This window comes from Prionailurus bengalensis, chromosome C1, assembly GCF_016509475.1.
Source record: "Prionailurus bengalensis isolate Pbe53 chromosome C1, Fcat_Pben_1.1_paternal_pri, whole genome shotgun sequence".
In the NCBI taxonomy this organism is placed as follows: Eukaryota; Metazoa; Chordata; class Mammalia; order Carnivora; family Felidae; genus Prionailurus; species Prionailurus bengalensis.
In genome coordinates, this window is record NC_057345.1 from 100403938 (window position 1) to 100419069 (window position 15132).

General features: G+C 43.0%; 1 protein-coding gene across 1 annotated transcript in view; it reads left to right on the forward strand.

The window, feature by feature from the left end:
* Positions 1–15132, forward strand: part of PTGFRN (prostaglandin F2 receptor inhibitor) — an 87875-nt gene that overhangs the window by 25422 nt on the left and 47321 nt on the right. The window lies entirely within an intron of this gene.

Sequence of the window (15132 nt, forward strand, 5' to 3'; positions counted from 1 at the left end):
TCTGCACCTCTGCACGATGTTCTCTTTTTCCTAAGAAGATGTGCTTGTTTTTCTAGCAGTCCAGCAGAATAAGAGCTCACCACGATCCCGTGAGGGACTGAGAGATGTTTTGAGACTGGATCTCAGTGTCGTCGACAGCTGATTCTTTGAGCTTTGCTCTCACTCCGAGGGCATGGCCCTTCAGGGCTGTCCCCAAACGCCTGGGGTGTTTACTACAGTCTACCTTCCTTTGTGAACTCAGAATTCCAATTTTCGTCTCCCCAGTACTGTGAGATGGTTGAAAACTTTGCTTAACCTTTTAGCCTCCTACTGTTTACTTTCTTCTTAGCTTCTCAGCCACTTACCCAGCCCTGTCCCCCTGAGCGTAGCTTTCATGTCAGTTCGCCTTGAGGAAAAATCAGTGCAGCAGGTCAGGCTGGCTTCTCTGTTGTTGCCTTTTTCTCTGGGATCCTGACTTCTCCAGCTATGACTTCCTAAAGGGGTTTGAACTTCAGTTGTCGTCTTGGCCCTGTGAGGCACTGGGAAGCACCTACGTCACTTAAAAATTGGCAAATGTCTTGGGGTGTGTGGGTGGCTCAGTCGGTTAAGCGTCTGACCTCCGCTCAGGTCATGAGCTCATGGTTTGTGAGTTCAAGCCCTGCATCGGGCTCTGTGCTGACAGCTGAGAGCCAGGAGCCTGCTTTGGATTCTGTGTCTCCCTTTCTCTCTGCCCCTACCCCACTCATGCTCGCTCGCTCTCTCTCTCTCTCTCTCTCTCTCTCTCAAAAATAAACATTTAAAAAAATTGGCAAATGTCTCAAGAGAAAAAGCAGTAGACATTGTGGGGCCCACCTTGGTGTGTTTCTGGGATCTTGGTCCCCTGATCCTTCATACCTTGATTACTGACAATGCATTCAGTTAGCTGTTTCTTGTATTTTAGCCATCTTTTGTAGTTGTTTGCGAGGCTGGAGTTGATCTGATACAAGCTACTCTCCTTCATAGCAGAAAGGGAAAATCTCCCTAAAGAGGAAATCTTAATTATTGGTCTTTAGAAATGTATACCCTACTTCCCTCCCCTCCTTTCAAAAAAGCATTGGAGGCAATTTACAAAGACATCCATGTATACATGCAATAAAAACCTTAAGATGAAGGTAAAAAAAAAAACAAAAAAACCCAAAAAAGTACAAGGGCAGTAGGGACATAGAGGGAAAGGTATGGAGATAAAGAACAGATTATTATTAGAAGTTTAAACTGTGTATGGTTTCCATAGTTGACCATATTTAGTACTGACTTGAAGCTAAGGTACGGACGGACACATGAATTTTGTATATGTTGGGGGAAACAGGAGTTGGAAGTTGGGAGAGAGAAAAGAGAGATGAAGTTAGCAGTAACAATTACATTAGGTATTTTTTCTTCGAGGTTGTTTTGTAGGCTTAGGCAAATTATTTGTTTAAAGTTTATTTATTTTGAGAGAGACAGAGTGCAAGTGGGAGAGAGGCAGAGAGAGAGGCAGAGAAAGAATCCCAACGCAAGGCTTGACCTCACGAAACCACGAGACCTTGACCTGAGCTGAAACCGAGAGTCAGATGCTTAACCGACTGAGTCTCCCAGGCGCCCCGCAAAATTTATTTAGAACGGGAGTTAGGAGACAGTAGAAGCTTCTGAGACTTACCTGTAAGGGTTTGGGATGTGGTGCTGGGCCACTTAGTAACTGGGAGTGCTAATGCTTTGGCACAGAAGCTTTCATACCGCTACACAGATGTGAAGTTGCCGTGCCCTTATTTTGTCTTGAATAACAAAGGCACTCTTGGCTGTGCCAACTGGCTTGAACGCAAGGAATGCCTGCGTACTTCTTGTTTTCTGGGGAAAGAATGTACAATGGTCCATCAACAGGTATTTTTTTCTGGTACTGCATTTCGAGGGAATTTTGACATACGGACGCTTGAGTCACTGAACAACACAGTAGTGTCCTCAATGGTGCTTTTAAGGCTGATGAAGAAATGCTTTTCGTATGAGGGGTTCTTACACTGAACCCTAAAAACAAATGAAAGCACAGGTTAAAATCGTTCCTTTGTAAAGACCTCTTTGTGGAGAGCTAAATTAATACGTTTCAGTTGCCATTAAGTGTCTGGGGCTCTTAGTTTGAAATACTGGTAGAATTTGGAAAACCAAAGGAGAAAATTGTTCTTTTTCCGTCAGTTATCAACTGTTACAAGAGGTTTTGACAAAAATTGGCAGTGGGTGGCTCTGCAGACACTCTTTTTGATTTGAAAAGGGCCATATGCTTTAATTTTTACAAACTATATTTAAAAATATTATTAGCTGTTATTTAACAATATTAAAGGAAATCTGTGCTAAATACCAGACTGCTCAGAGCAAGTTGAAATTCTGTTACCAAAATTTAACATCTTGGTTTGTACGGATGAGGGAACATCTCTGTTCTGCATGCAAGATGCTGGCTGGGTTTATATCTTTTTAGATTAGAATTTGATCTTTCGAGCATCTGTTCATACCTGCTTTACTTTTCCCAGTGGCACGCTAACGTAGCCAGCACTGAAGGTATTTTTGCAGGTTGAGCTGGAACATGGAGGCAGGAGTGCCCAAGTGATCCCAGGAGAGAGGGGGAAGGCTTCACAGAGGAGGTGCTTCTGGGACAGTGTCTTCTAAGAGGATGAGGAGATTGCTGGGAGGCATTCCAGGTGAAGGAGATACAGAAGCAGGGGACGTGAGGCCTCAGAAAGCATGGCATTTCCAGGAAATGAAGGGTCCTCTGTTTTGTCGGAGGCTGAACTTTAGAGGGTGGAAAAGTGGCAGGAGACAAAGCCACCCGGAGTGGCCAGCCTGCCAATGACCTCGTAAGTCTTTTATTCATTCACTCATTAAGCAAATGTTTATTGAACAAACTGCTAGGTACCAGGCCCTGTTCTAGGCTCTGTTGTTTGGTTATCAACAAAGCAGATAACCATCACTGCTCTTGTAGAAACTCACATTCTAGTGGGAAGAGACAGACAATCAATGATAGTAAAAATATACAAATACACATAGAGTCTATTAGCGATGAGTGATAAGAAAATCTGGCAGGAGTAAGAATGGGGGGTGTGGGTGTGTGCACAAGAGGCTGACCCGGGAATAAAGATCTGAATCCGGTGAAGGAGGCTTCGAGGTGGAGTGTGCTCTGAACTCCGGACCCGCGGAAGAGCACGGAGGTTGGAGAAGATCTGGTTTGTTCCAGGAATGTTAGGGGGAAGGCTTGGCTGGCTACCATCCAGGGAGTGCGTGGGAGAGGAGCAGGAGGTTCGAGAAGCAGCGCTAGGTCCTGTGAGGCCTCAGATGCTAGTCTGTGAGGCCTCTGTGTGTTTGGGCTTTGACCTGAGATGGGGAGCCATCGGCAAGTTTGCAGCAGGGTGATGACCTAATCCAGCCTAAGTGTTTAAAATAGTGCCTCAACTGCTGGGTTGGGAGTACAGGGCACGAGTGGAAGCCAGAGGCCAGCTGGGAGGCTCTTGCAATAATTCAGGTGAGAGGGATGGTGGCGTGAACTGGGGGAATCACATGGGGGGGCCGTTGGGAAAGATCGATTGTATCCTGGAGGTGGTAAGGAGCCATCACAGACCTTGACTAGTGAACGGATGCATGATTTGTGGGTTAAAAAGATGATTTGGGCAACCACGTGGGAAACGGATTACAGAGCGGAGACTAGGGGCTGGGTCGGGTGCCAAAGCTCCAATCACTAAGAAGAGGGAGAGAGACAGGAGAGAGACCTTATAAGGGATGTAGGCTCCTGCCTGAGGGCACTGTGGGCAGCTTGCTAACCCTGGTCAAGTTCTTGACCACTGACAGGAATTGACAAGATTTGTACATTAGGGAATTCCTTTGTAAACCTTGCCAAGAAAGCAGCGTGGAAGGTTGTGATGAGGTTAGCTCCTTACCACCGCAGGGCACTGCGGTGAGGGTACACAACTCAGTGACTCCTTACACAGTATGGGTGTGTGTGGGGGGGGGGTGGTTATTGCTGTCTCCATTTCACGGATGACGAAACTTGGCCCCAGGGAGGTTAAGCACCGGGCTGCACTGCCTCTTTTTTTTTTTATAATGTTTTATTTATTTTTAAGACAGAGACAGAGCATGAGTGGGGATGGGGCAGAGAGAGAGGAAGACACAGAATCCAAAGCAGGCTCCAGGCTCCGAGCTGTCAGCACAGAGCCCAACGCAGGGCTTGAACTCACGAACTGTGAGATCATGACCTGAGCCAAAGTCGGACTCTCAACCGACTGAGCCACCCAGGCACCCCTGGGCTACGCTGCCTCTTAAGGGTCTCCCCCACAACATTTCCTTCTGAAAGTTCTCTTAGGGATCTTCACAATTGTCTGGTCATCACTAAAAGTAAATATAAAAAAGAGATTGCATATGTCCTTTGTGAACTCTGGTGACGAATGGGTTCAGGGCTGAATGGTCATGTAGGATTCCAAGGCCCTGTGTTGCCAGTGATAGAAATTCGCTGAAGGGATATGAGTGGGGGTGAGTAAAATTGCAAGATACTGAAATGTGCGGGGGAAGAAGTATGTACACGTGCGTGTACGTGTGAGTGGAGTGATTGAGGTGGTGTGGCTGGATCCAGTGGCTCGTGATGCCAGGTGAGGTTCAATTCACCTGTCTGGTCCAGGTGCCTGCCTGGCTCTCTTTGCTGTAGATGGCCTTCTCACCTAGCCAGGAGGGCTGTGCGAATATGGCTTCAGAGCAAATCATCTCTTTTTTTTTTTTTTTTTTATTAAAAAAAATTTTTTTTAATGTTTCATTTATTTGTGAGAGAGACAGAGACAGAATGCGAGTGGGTTAGGGGCAGAGAGAGAGGGAGACACAGAATCCGAAGCAGGCTCCAGGCTCCAAGCTATCAGCACAGAGCCCGATGCGGGGCTCAAACTCACGAGCTGTGAGATCATGACCTGAGCTGAAGTCGGACGCTCAACCGACTGAGTCACCCAGGCACCCTTCTCTTTTTTTTTAAACTGAAGTATAATTGACACAAATACATTCGTTTCGTACAGAGTAGTGATCCAGTCTTTGTATGTATTGTAGAATTATCACCTCAGTAAAGGTAGTTACCATCTGTCTCCATACAAAGTTAATACACTATTGTTGACTGTGTTCCCCAGGCTGTCCATTATATCCCAGTGACTTATTTCATAACTAGAAGTTTGTACTTCTTCATCCCTTTCACCCATTTCACCTCCCCCACGCCTCCTCTCCTCGGGCGACCACCAGTCTGTTCTCTGTATCTATGAGTTGGACTTTTGTTCGGTTGCTTTGTATTTTAGATTCCACGTGTAAGTGAAAGCAAATGTTATTTGCCTTTTTCTGTCTGATTGGTTTCATTTAGCATGGTACCCTCAAGGTTGGCTAGATACCCAGAAGTGAAATTGCTGGATCATAGGGTAGTTCAATTTTTAATTTTTTGAGGGACCTCCACACTGTTTTCCTGATTGGCTGCACCAATTTACATCCCCACCAACAGTGCACAAGGGTTCCCTTTTCTCCACATCCTCGCCAATACTTGTTATTTCTTCTCTTTTTGGTAACAGCTATTCTGACAGGTTTAAGGGGATACCTCGTTGTGATTTTGATTTGTATTTCCATCATTATCAGTGATCTTGACCATCTTTTCATGTGCCTTTTGGCCATCTGTATGTTTTCTTCTTTCTTTAAAAATTTTTTTTTCTTTTTACATTTATTTATTTTTGAGAGACAGAGAGAGACAGAGCATAAGTGGGGGAGGGGCAGAGAGAGAAAGAGACACAGAATCCAAAGTAGGCTCCAGGCTCTGAGCTGTCAGCACAGAGCCCAATGCAGGGCTCTAACTCACAAACCATGAGATCATGACCTGAGCCAAAGTCGGACGCTTAACCTACTGAACCACCCAGGCACCCCTCTTCTTTCTTTTTCGGAGAGAGTGCAAGCAGGGTCGGGGGTGGGGAGAAGAAGGGCAGAGAGGGAGAAAGAGATTGAGACTCTTAAGCGGCCTCCACACAGCGCAGAGCCTGATGCAGGGCTCAGTCTCACGACCCTGGGATCATGACCTGAGCCAAAATCAGGAGTCAGACACTCAACTGACTGAACCACCCAGGTGCCCTTGCACTCTATATTTTCTTTAGAAAAAGGTCTGTGCAGATTTTCTACCCATTTTTAAATCAGATTGTTTGGGCTCTTTTGTAATTGAGTAGTATGAGTTCTTTGTATGTTTTGAATATTAACTCCCTATTGAATATATGATTTACCAGTATCTTCTCCTGTTCAGCGTGTTGCCTTTCCATTTTGTCGATGGTTTTCTTTGCTGTACAGAAGCTTTTTAGTTTCATGTAGTCCCATTTGTTTATTTTTGCTTTTGTTACCCTTGCCTTTGAAGTCAGATCCAAAAAAACATCACTAAGACCAACTTCATAGAGCTTAACACCTCTGTTTTCTTCTAGGAACTTTGTAGTTTTATGTCTTACATTCAAGTGTCTTATTCATTTTGAGTTGACTTTTGTATATGGTGTAAGATGGAGGTCCAGTTCCATTCTTTTGCCTGTAGCTGTTGAGTTTTCCCAGCACCATTTTGTATTCTTGCCTTTTTTTGTAAATTAATTGACCACATGTGCATGAGTTTATTGCTGGGCTCTGTTCTCTTGCATTTATCTATGTAGCTGTTTTTATGCCAGTACCATACTGTTTTGATTGCTGTAGTTTTGTAGTATAGGTTGAAATCTGGGAGTATGGTACTTCTGACTTTGTTCTTGCTTCTCAAGATTGCTCTGATGATTTAGGGTCTTTGGGGTCTTTTGCAATTCCATATAAATTTTAGAATTATTTGTTCTAGTATTGTGAAAAGTGCCATTGGAATTTTGATAGGGATTACACTGAATCTGTAGATTGCTTTGAGTGGTATGGAGATTTTAACAATGTTAATTCTTCCAATCCATGAACATGGAGTATCTTTCCATTTATTTGTGTCTTCTTCCATTTCTGACGTCAGTGTCTTATAGTTTTCAGTATACAGGTCTTTTGTCTCCTTGGTTTATTCCTAGGTATTGTATTCTTTTTTTTTTTTAATTTTTTTTTTAATGTTTACTTATTTTTGAGAGAGAGAGCGGCAGAGAGAGGGAGACACAGAATCTGAAACAGTCTCCAGGCTCAAGCTGTCAGCACAGAGCCCAACACGGGGCTCGAACTCTTGAACCTTGAGATCATGACCTGAGCTGAAGTCAGATGCTTAACTGACTGAGCCACCCAGGTGTACCATCTAGGTATCGTATTCTTACTGATGCAATTGTAAATGGGATTGTTTTCTTGATTTCTGTTTCTAATGATTTGTTATTACTGCATAGAAATGCAACAGATTTTTGTATGTTAATTTTGTATTCTGTAGCTTTACTGAATTCATTTTTTCTAACACTTTTTTTTTGGTGGAATCTTTAGGGTTTTCTATCTCTAGCATTAGTCATCTGCAGATAGTGAAAGTTGTATCTCTTCTTTTCCAATTTGGTTGCGTTTTATTTATTTTTCTTGCCTAATTATTGTGGCTAGAACCCCCATACTATGTTGAGTAAAAGTGGGGAGAGTGGGTATTTGTCTTATTTCTTATCTTTCTTATCTTATTTCTTATCATTTGTCTTATTTCTTTCTTATTGAACATGATATTAGCTGTGGTTTGTCATATATGGTTCTTGTTGGGGTATGTTTCTTCAGTACCCACTTTGATGAGAGTTCTTATCGTAAATAGATGTTGAATTTTGCCAAATGCTTTTTATGCATTTATTGAGATGATCATATGATTTTTATCTTGCATTTTGTTAATGTGGCGTATGACACTGATCAATTCATGGATGTTGAACAAGACTTGCTCCCCTGAAATAAATCTCATTTGTTGGTGGTGATCCCTTTAATGTATTGTTGATGGTATATGACGGTGTGTGTGTGAATGGGTGTGATCCATTTAATGCATTGTTCAATTTTGTTTGCTAATGTTTTATTGAAGATTTTTGCATCTGTGTTCATCAGGCATATTGGCCTGTAATTTTTTTTTTTTTTATGGTGGTGCTATGTGGTTTTGGTATCAGAGGAATGTTGGCTTCATAAAATGAATTTGAAAGCATTCCCTCCTCTTCAATGTTTCTTTGAATGTTTGGTAAAATTCGGAGAAACCGTCTGGTACTGGACTTTTATTTGTTGGGAGGATTTTGATTACTGATTCAGTCTCCTTACTAGTAATCAGTCTTTTCTGATTTTCTATTTCTTCCTGATTCATTCTTGAAGATCAAATATTTCTAAGAATTTATCCATTTCTTCTAGGTTGTCCAATTTGTTGGCATGTATTTATTCACAGTAGTGTCATAATCCTTTGTATTTCTGTGGTATCAGTTAGTTGCAACTTCTCTTTTATTTCTGATTTTGTTGATTTTTCCTTTTTTGCCTGGTGAGTCTAGCTAAAGCCTTGTCAATTTTGTTTGTTAAAGAATTTTGTTTATCTTCTCAAGGTTCTTAGCTTCATTGACTTTTTTTTCCCCTGTTCTCTTTATTTCCTTTTAGTCTTTATTAATTTCCACTCGTGATCTTTATTATTCCTTTCCTTGCACTAACTTTGGGCTTCTTTGGTTCTTCTTTTTCTAGTTCCTTTAGACATAAAGTTAGGTTATTTATTTGATATTTCTCTTGTTTCTAGAGGTAAGCCTGCATTGTTACGAATTTCCCTCTCAGGACCACTTTTGCTGCATCCCATAGATTTTGGTATGTTGTATTTCTGTTCATTTTCCTCTAGGTATTTTTTTAATTTCTCTTTTGATTTCTTTGTTGTCCCAGTTGTTTAATCTCCACGTATTTGTGTTTTTTTTAAGTAAGTTTTCTTCTTGTAGATGATTTCTAGTTTCATACCATTGTGATTGGGAAAGATGCTTGATATCATTTAAGTTTTCTTGAATTTATTGAGACTTGTTTCATGGCCTAACATGTGAGCTGTCTGGAGAATGTTCCATGTGCACTTGAGAAGAATGTATATTTTGCTGCATTTGAGTGGAATGTTCTGTATATATCTGTTAAGTCCACCTGGTCTGATAATGTGCTGTTCAAAGCTGATATGCTTACTGATTTTCTGTCTAGATGATGTATCTATTGATGTAAGTGTGGTGTTAAAAACCCTCTACTATTATAATATTGCTGTCAACTTCCCTCTTTAGGTCTGTTAATATTTGCTTTAACATTTTACTTTATTTTATTTATTATTTTTTAACGTTTATTTTTGGGAGAGAGAGAGAGAAACAGAGTGCAAGCAGGGGAGGGGTGAAGAGGGAAGGGGACACAAAATCCGAAGCAGACTCCAGGCTCTGAGCTGTCAGCACAGAGCCCGACGCGGGACTTGAACTTAAAAAGCGTGAGATCATGACCTGAGCTGAAGTCAGATGCTTTCCTGACTGAGCAGTGGCCCCTGTTAATATTTGCTTTAAATATTTTGGTGCTTCTATGTTGGGTACATGAGTATACATAAATGTTGTATCTTCTTGCTTGCTTGAACCTATTATCATTATGTAGTGGTCCTCTTTGTCTTCTATTACAGTCTTTGTTTTAACATCTATTTTGTGTGATATGAGTATAGCTACACCACCTTTCTTTTCGTTTCTGTTTGCATGGAATATCTTTTTCCATCCCTTCATTTTCAGTCGGTGTGTATCCTAAAGTAAGTCTCTTGTAGGCAGTATACAGAAGAGACTTGTTTTTTAAAATGCATTCAGCCCCTCTATGTCTTTTTATTGGAGAATTTAGTTCATTTACATTTAAAATAATTAAAGACAGGTATGTACTTCTTGCTATTTTGTTCACTGTTTTCTGGCTGTTTTGTAGTTCCTCTCTGTTCCTTTCTTCTCTTTTTCTCTTCCCTTGTGGTATGATTTCTTTCTGTAGTGTTACATTCGTTTCTCATTTTCTCTTGTGTATTTACTATAAGTTTTTGCTTTGTGGTCACCATTAGGTGCACATATACTGTCCCATGTACATGACAATCTATTTGGATTGATAGCAACTTAAATGTGAACACATTCCAAAACTCTGCACTTTTACACCCTGCCAGCTCACATTTTGTTTTTGATGTCACATTTTACTTTTTTTTATTTTATGCATTTATTAACTAATTATTGCAATTTTAATTTTATTACTTTTGTCTTTCAACTTTTATGCTAGCTTTATAAGTGATTAATCCACTACTTTTAATATATACTTACCTTTTCTGATGAGATTTTTTACTTTTGTATGGTTTCTCGTTGTTAATTAGTGACATTTTTTTCAGCTTTAAGAAGTCCCTTTAATATTTCTTGTAAGGCTGGCTTAGTGTGATGAACTCCCTTAGCTTTTGCTTATCTGGGAAACTCTTTCTCCTTCAATTCTGAATGATAATCTTACCAGGTAGAGTATTCTTGGTCAGAAGTTTTTTCCTTTCAGCATTTTGAATATGTCATGCCACCCTCTTCTGGCCTGCAGAATTTCTGCTGAAAAATTGCTGATAACTTTATGAGGTTTCCCTTGTATGTAACAAGTTGGTCTTCTCTTGCTGCTTTAAAGGTTCTCTTTTTTTCTTTGACTTTTGACATTTTAATTATAATGTGTCTTGGTGTGGCTCTCTTTGGGTATATTTTATTTAGAATTCTCTGTGCTTATTGGGCTTGGTTTTCTATTTCTGTCCTCAGGTTAGGGACGTTTTTGGCCATTATTTCTTGAATTAAGTTTTCCACACCTTTCTCTGTCTCTTCTCCTTCTAGGACCCCTATGATGTGAATGTTATTCCATTTAATATTGTCCTACAGATCTCTTAAGTTATCTTCATTTTTTATTTTTTTATCTAAAAAAACCATTTTATAATGTTTGTTTATTTTTGAGAGAGAGCACAAGCGGGGGAGGGCCAGAGAGATAGAGACATAGAATCCAAAGTAGGCTCCAGCTCTGAGCTTGTCAATGTCACAGAGCCTCATGTGGGGCTTGAACCCACCAAGCGCAAGATCATGCCATGAGCCAGAGTTGGATGCTTAACTGACTGAGCCACCCAGGTACCCCATATCTTCATCTTTTAAAATTCTTTTTTCTTCTTGCTGCTCTGAGTGATTTCCAATGCTTTGTCTTCCAGTTCACTGATCCATTCTTTTGCTTCATCCAGTCTGCTCTGAATTCCTCTACTGTATATTTCAGTTCAGTTATTGTATTCTTCAGCTCTGTAACTTTTGGTTGGTACTTTCCTCTATTTTCTTATCTTTGTTGAAATTCTCACTGGGTTCATGCATTCTTCTCCCAAGTTTGGTGAGCATCTTTATGACCATTACTCTGATTTCTTTATTAGGGAGATTACTTATCTCCATATCATTAAGGTCTTCTTCTGAGGTAGGTGTGTGTGTGTGTGTGTGTGTGTGTGTGTGTGTGTGTTCTCTTGTTTGGAACATATTTGTCTGTCTTACTTTGCTTGACTCTCCGTTAGTTTTTGGGTATTAGGTGAAATAGCTACCTCTCAGGCATGAAGGAGTGGCCTTGTGTAGGTAATGATCCTTCTTGTTTGACCTTGCCATAGCTCTTAGTTGTCTCTCAAACCTTTGTGATTGTCTAAGTAGCCTGATTTATTCTTGATATGTCCCTATTGTTGAGGGTGTGCCAGGATCTGTCACTGCTCCAAGGGGACAAATCTCATTTATCACCTCGTTTCAGGCTGAGTAGAAGCCAGACCCTTAGGCAGCAGTTTTTAAATTATGCAAATATATACAGTCCTGTGGGACTGCACTTGTAAACCCTGCTGGCCTCCAGACCAGGAGATCTGGAGGCGTCCCTTGGGTAACAGTTGCAAAAATTGGGGCCCTGAGAGAGTGTACAATCTTATTGGAAGTTCTCATCAAGCTGTAGTGAGGCCAGTGGGGTGCACAAGGATAGTATCTCTTTGCTTATGTTCCCTGGGAATGCCTCCACAGCCTCCGGATGTGTTGGACACCTGAAGGTTATCCTGCAGGCTGAGGCTTCAGGATAAGTAAATAGGCCTTTTTTCACAGGAAGACCATAAGTGTGTTGCCGTCTGCTGTCTGTGCAGTGTCCTGTGGGTGTTGGCTTGCTAAGAATTGTCTTTCTGATTGTCCTAGTCCCCTGGAGTTCAGGAACACCAGCCCCCTTGGCCACCAGGGCCAGGCAGATAGGGGGTATCTCCTGTGTGGTTTCTGCATGTCTGCTGGCTTTAGAAGATCAGCTAGAGATTGTAGGGGTGGGGTACCCTGCCAGCTTCAGAAAGGCAGTGGGAAGATGCCCGTGGGCTTCAGCAGTGCAGCAGGAGAGTGCCCTGTCTGCATGCATGCTTTGGCCCGAGTTGAGGGTGGGAGAATGCCATGACCACTAGGGCTTGCCAGCCCCAGCCAGGGTGTAGGGGAGCGTCACAACTGCCACCTGCACTCATCAGCTTTGGCAAGGGAGGCAGAGAATGCTGTGATTGTTCCTGCTTGCTTACGCCTGCCAGGGAGCCGGTATTATTGCAGTCACCCAAGATCTCCAGCCTCAGCAAGGCGGCAGGACGGTGCCATGAGCACTCACCCCTACCCAGCCCAGTGAGGCCATGGGAGGGTGCTGAGTTGTGCCCAAGCACCCAGTCTACACCAGCAGGGTAGGTAGAGAGCTACAAATGGTCTCTGCCAGTGCCCCCATCTCTGGAGAGAGCGCCAGCTGTCTTTCCAGCAGATGCCCCAGACCAGCAAATGAATCTCCTTCACATACAGTCTGGGTGCTTTTGGAATGGGTGCTTTTTCACTGGATTCTGGGGCAAGTGAGACTGCAGGTAATCCCTTAAATTTTTTTTTTCAACGTTTATTTATTTTTGGGACAGAGAGAGACAGAGCATGAACGGGGGAGGGGCAGAGAGAGAGGGAGACACAGAATCGGAAACAGGCTCCAGGCTCTGAGCCATCGGTCCAGAGCCCGACGCGGGGCTCGAACTCATGGACCGCAAGATCGTGACCTGGCTGAAGTCGGACGCTTAACCGACTGCACCACCCAGGTGCCCCTTAAAATTTTTTTTAGTGTTTGTTTATTTTTGAGAGACAGAGCACCAGCTGGGGTGGGAGTGGGGGGGTGGTGGGCAGAGAGAAAGGGAGACACAGAATCCGAAGCAGGCTCCAGGCTCTGAGTGTCAGCACAGAGCCCGACGCGGGGCCCGAACCCACAGACTGCAAGATCATGACCTGAGCTGAAGTCTGACGCTTACCTGACTGAGCCACCCAGGCATCCCTAAGCAGGTGATCCCTTTAAAAGAAGAATCTCCATTTCCCATGGCACCGTAGGTTCTTTGGATGTCAGCCCTTTTGGATTCTAAGCCAGATGTTTTGGGGTGCTCATGTCTCCAACATGGATCCCAAGGGTTGGAGTGTCTGATGTGGGGCCCTGACCCCTTGCTCCTCCAGGAGAAATGCCTATCTGGCGAGATGTTCCTGCAGTGGGGGGGTGGTTGTTTTGGTGTGACAGTGTTCCTAATTCTCCCACCCATCTCAGTGTAATCCTTTTGTCTTCTGTTGTGTGGACACAGTTCATCTAGTTTTCAGATCTTTTTCAAAGGGAAGTGATCCCTACATAGCTGTAGATTGCATGTGTCCTTGGGAGGAAGTGAGTTCAGGATCTTCCTACACAACCATCTTGGAAGCTTTCTTTCTTTCTTTTTTTTTTTTTTAATATGAAATTTATTGTCAAATTGGTTTCCATACAACACCCAGTGCTCATCCTAACAGGTGCCCTCCTCAATGCCCATCACCCACTTTCCCCTCCATCCCACCTCCCATTGGACTCTTTCTTTTTGAAAATCATCTCTATAGTACCCTGATTCCAAGGGAACTGAAAGTTTCTGATTGGCTTCCACAAAAGCGAGCCAGAATGATTCTGATTGACCTGGTTTCCACCAGAGTCAGCCCAATCTGAGGAGCACTTGAGGAATGCTGGGCAGCAGGAAGGCTATATGCTGTGTGTTTGGCAGAAGCAGTAGATGTGAGGTCATGGGCCACATCCTATAGGCACCGGGTTGTCCTAGGAAGAAAGCAGCAGCATGTTTGAGTGCTGTTCCGTAACAATATGGCGGTCCTGTTGTCTGCAGGAAGACACGTGACCCGCAGTTCCGAGTTATTAGCACCAATAACTCTATTTTTAAGGAGAGTGTTTTAGGGTGCGGCATCTTTTCTTTGAACTGGGCAGCAGTCCAGAGCTGCCTCCCGCTAGGCTGACAGACACCCCCCTGCATAGAGCACACACTAACCTTATCACTATTTCTGTTGTAGGGATGCTTCCTTTCACCCCCTTCAAGGAAATGGTAATGGGTGCAGAAAATAAGAGATGGGTTTTAAAAAGTGTTCAACTGGTTTTTCTTTTTTTTTACCCCAATACAAATTAAGATATATAATTTTCACCATCATCTGCTACACACACACCTTTGTGTACTGAACATTGAATGCAACAGTATTTATTCTGTACTAAATGCAGTGGACTCTAATATTTCCTCTTCTGTTGCGTTGTATTAAGACACGCACACACATGCTGGTCACAACCACTACAAATTCATTTCACAACCACCGAATGGCAACTCAGACTTTGAAAACCATGAAGTGAATTATTGGAGAGCAAGCAACAATGGTGTATCTGTCTGCTCGGGCTGCTGTAACAAAGAACCACTACCTGGGGGCTTCAACAACAGACAGGTGCTCTCTCACAGCTCTGGAGACTAGCAGACCGCATGCCAGCGGGGTCGATTCCTTCGGAGGATGAGGGAGAGTCTTCTCCAGGCCTCCCCGCCCGCTTCCGGTGGTTTGTGGGCAACCTTTGGTGTTCCTTGGCTTGTAAACACCTCACCTCCCATCTCTGCCCTCATTTTCACATGGTGTCTTCCCTTTATACACGTCTGTGCATAAAGAGAGGCTTCCCTCTCTTTAAGGATACTAGTCATAGGGTTAGGGTCCTGCTCTGTTCTCGTATGACCTCAACCGATGATGTCTAATAACAACTGATAACCTCTGCGGTGACCCCATTCCCAAGTATGGTCACCCGTTGAGATACTGTGGGCTTGGTCTTCACCATAGGGGTATTGTTGGGGGGGGGGGATCGTAATTGAACCCTTAACAAATGATAGAAATACAAAAT